The following is a 4,753-nucleotide window of genomic DNA, read 5'->3' on the forward strand; positions in this document are numbered from 1 at the left end:
TGAGTCTGCGACACTAAAATTTAGTACGAGTCAAAATTTAAAGAAAAGAGGCTCTAGACACAAAAAGAAACTTTTAAAAAACTTAACAATAAAGTAGAAATAATATAAATCTTTACATATTATTTGAATAGGGAAAATAACTTAGCAGTTGGGGGAAAAAAAATTAGGACACAATATTTTCAAAAAATGTTTCATTTTAATATTCCGCTGTACATCGGTACGACTACTGAGCTTAAATTATTATTTATTGACACATGCAATATTAAAATGCACAATAATTCATATTCAAGAAAAATAATACATATGTGAGTATTTACAACAGAACTGTGTGGTGTTATTCGTTCAATTCACCGCGAAAATCCTGCGAAATCGGTTCTCTAAAATTAGCAGTAACTACCCGGTTAACCGTATATTTAAAATACGGAATACCCGGATATATCCGTTATCCGGATAGTGAAAATTATAGGTATCCGAACTAACCCTAGCGATAATAGGATAAAAAAATTTTGGCTCGCCAAAAGGGAGAACCGGAAAAATCGCGAAAAAACAAAACAGCAATGCTCAATAATGTGAGGACAAACATTAAAACGAAGTGGTATCAAATCTTCCACAGTAACGGTAATCTCATTTAATAAAAAAAACTCCCGATTTCGCTGACCGCCAGATCGCCTAAATGTGATCGCCGAACCACCATGCTACGATGCGCAATTTTTTAATTTTGATGACGTCATCATATATAACTTTGAAGTGAAAAACAAATCTCGTAGGGCCTACATAAATGTTTGAAATAAATGAAAGTAATAACCTTCTAGCAGTAGCAACACTCTTTAATCATTGAAAATTTCAGAGCAAATGATTATGTATTTAAAAAGAGAAAAGCTATTGAAAAAATTTGGAGATGGAGATTGCAAAATCATTTCTATAATTTTCCTCAGCGCCTCGTCGCCAATGATCGCACAGTAGTTTTCAAATTTGTCAAACAGAACGCGCAGTTCTGCAATAAATTAAAAAAGAAAATTAAACATCGATATCCACCAGAGCGCAAGACTTGATACACGCGTGATTGAAAGAACCGACATTTGTATGTGGAATGCCGAAATAATCACGCCATAATCGTGAAACATACTTTAGCGGAAGTGGTTCCCAAACTTTTTAGAGTTGGGACCCACTATTTATTACCAAAGCTTATGGCGACCCACTTAACTTTAATTCAATTTTAATTTAACAGAACACAGCAATGGCTAATCATCGCAAAACTACCGTGTTTCCTCGAAATGAAGACCTGGCCTGAAAATAAGATAATAATTTGAATTTTTAAAATGATTTCAGAATGACCCTACCCTTAATATAAATTTAAAATGTGTGGAAGAAGAAAGGTTCATTAACCTGAAGTAAGGTGAAGATCACACCACTATTAAAGATGGTGTGATATCACAATTAAGATATTTGTCACTTGATTTTTGTATAGAAAATACAAATAGAAACTATGGATGTCGGTTTTTATATAATATTTAGTAAAAAATCTTGTGATTTACTACAATGTAATTTTATTTTTGATAAATGAACACAAAAGACCTATTCCAAAAAAACCATAGTGTTATTTTTCAAAAGAAATAAATCTATATCCTGTCTAAATTTCGGGGAAACACGGTAAGAAGTGCTGTACAGTGTACAAAACTGCTACGCGTAAAAAAGCCACATGGTCATTCTTTGTGTAGCAAATTTTTGTTCTTTTGAGAAGATCGTAAAAAAGAACCAATCACAGATTCGAATTTAAATCCAGTATAATTAACCAAAGCTCTCTACATCTTTTCACGACCAACTAAGATTCCTTTTGCGACCCACCACTGGTTCGCGACCCATAGTTTGGGAACCGCTAAAGTTTAGCCTATATAAAATACGGTACTAAAATTTAAACATTTAAAAATGTTTGCTTATGAACTCATTTAAGTGCGGGCTGAACGCGGCCCGTGCATGGGGCGTTGGTTGGACAGCCCAAACTATGTTTTTTTATTCCTCTTCGTTTTCTTTTAGATATATTCTATATGCGGTTATAATTTCGCAATTTTTAGCGTTTGCTGAGACATAGGTTTGGTATGACGTCATAATGATTCTAACAAAACATATGAATTGTGTTCTTTTATTCAGATAACAAGCGATTCACGCTCATTTACAAACATTCCTTAAAATGTGGAGCATGAGAAATTGACACGAAACTCAAATACCTTTAGTTTAGAGAGAAGAAAACCAGAAATTGAAAGGTTAATGGAAGATGTGAGTTTAGCTTTCTGTGTAGACTTTCGTAAGGGTGATGAAGGAAGCTTTTGATCCTTCTCTAGAAACATTAGTAATGTTTCATTTCATTTGGAATACTTGAACACTTGCTCATTCTTCTGTTTTGCACGTTAGTATATTCTTCAGATTCAATATTCTAGAAATGTTTCCGACTATTCAAAAGAAAAAGGAAAATTTACATTCGTAGCTGATTATTATTAGTTGGAGATCTTTGACAACGCCCCACAATAAACAACAAGTCCTGTCACGAAGTTAACGATTCGTTTCTGAATCAGTTACCAGTGTTTGATATTAGAGAGCAAAGTGCATATTGCCTGTGCCTTAATGAAATTCATCTTAGAATCGGTGTAGTTTGTTCAGAACAGTCAACACGATGGAACTTGGAATAGAATCAGGAACATGGCATCTGCTGAAAACAATGAACATAAACTAAATATTCCATACGGCAAGACAATTTTGCAATATCATAATATCACAACTCTCTAATTTTTAAATCAATCAGCACGATATAGATTAAAAACATACAAAATTTAACAGTATATATATACCCAATGTTTCGACTTTCTAAGTAACACAATCAAATGAAATATTCTCTAAAGCAGGGTCGGCCAACCTTTTTCGTCAAAGGGCCACATGTAGTTCCATGGTAGTTATGTTCTGGTTTTGCTACACAAACTACAGGTTAATGAACAAACAAACAATACCCTCACACCAAACTTTCACAATTATTAGAATAATGAAACTGTTGTTTCCCAACCATTGATGGGGCGCCATCAGTGGTTATTCCCGAAAGTTTCGCCAAAGGCAAGCGAAGATGCTTGATCATTTTTATCATAGCTCCCAACAAATCAATGCCTCCAGTCGTGGCTTAATAGGGACAATGACTGCGAGCTCTTTGGTAATTTAAAATCATCATTAACTCCCCGCAAGAAGATCGCCAAGTTGTCAACTCAGCAGGAAACTTGATGTCAGTGCTTTTGCCAAGCGCCAAGGAATACGATGAAAATTTTCCCGCTTTTGCAATTAAAGTTTCCGCTATAGATTTCCCAGGCTCTTCAACACGACGAGTTATGGTCTGTCTTGACAGGCTATTTTTGCAAAAACCTCTTTTATTTCTGGACGTAAAACATTGACAACCCAAACAATACATAATATATATACATTCCTTAGATTGTTTTGCCATATCATCATATAGAGTAGTAAAAGACCAAGAGTGTAAGCGACTATGGCACCTTTATGTATCGATATCTCCTCCCAGTTGGTTTCGATTCAAAATGACACTCATGGCACGTTTGAAAGGACTGGCAGAGCGCATTTTAGAAAAATAAAAAAATCGTTTGTATCACATCTTCACTCAATATTTTTTATTCAATTCTGGAAAATACAGCGCGGGTCATTCTAAATGCTACCGCGGGCCACGGGTTGGACGACCCTGCTCTAAAGTAACTAAAATCCTATTTTTATGACTATAATATTAAAGCAGTAGTCATCGTGCTAATTTGACAGTAATACTGCCACAAACTATATTTATATTACACTTGAGAACCTCAATTCTTATTGTTATTTCCAACAGATACATAACGAGTACTACCAACAATACAGAACCTGTAAACACTGATTCACACCGAATACTGAGCTAGACTGAGACAAGACATCCAACCATTGCGCTTCCAATTTACTGATTATCTTAATAAATCGAGAGACTCACAACATACCATTGTGTAGTACGTCTGACGCGCCTTCCTTGTTTACCTAAAAACGTCAAAATTTGCCCTGGCCAACATTCCGATGGAACAGTAACAGCCTATAATTTATAGGGTAAATCAGGGTGGACCAAACCGCGGCCCGAGCACACATTCCCTGCGCCCCGCAGAAAAATTTCAGCGTGTACTAAACCATTGGTAGATATGAGGAAAGATACCAAAAATACCACGATATTTCTTAAGAAGCAAATGGGTAAACTCGCATTGTTTTATCACTTTTGTGTTTTCTCCTACTGCGGCCCGTGAGACATCGTCAAAAATTTTCGCGTCCCGGCAACTTTGGACCACCCTAGGGTAGATCTTATATAACGAATTCTGCAATTAGTCGAAACAAAAATGAATGAAGCCTCGATAAAACATGTAGGGAAATCGATTTTCAATACGATTCCAGAAAATCTGTGGATTCCACCCATATAAAAATTTAGATTCAAAGCTCGCTCTATCCCAATCGCTAAGACAAGTAGTAATTTCACAACGTATTTATATATCACAGAGTTGGTTTAGGATTAAATGTAATTACTTTAAGCCACATAACATGTATTTGGAAGATTTTGCCAATCATATCTCCCTGTCCCTTATTTTTCTTTTATAGTGCGAGAAAATTCCATTTGTACAGGCATTCAGTGAACGAAAGTTAACTTTTTTCCTATCCTAGGTAACATTCGGGACACGCGAAAGACCACTCATTTAACCTT

The sequence above is a fragment of the Styela clava genome, chromosome 3 (genome assembly GCF_964204865.1).
Source record: "Styela clava chromosome 3, kaStyClav1.hap1.2, whole genome shotgun sequence".
Classification (NCBI taxonomy): Eukaryota; Metazoa; Chordata; class Ascidiacea; order Stolidobranchia; family Styelidae; genus Styela; species Styela clava.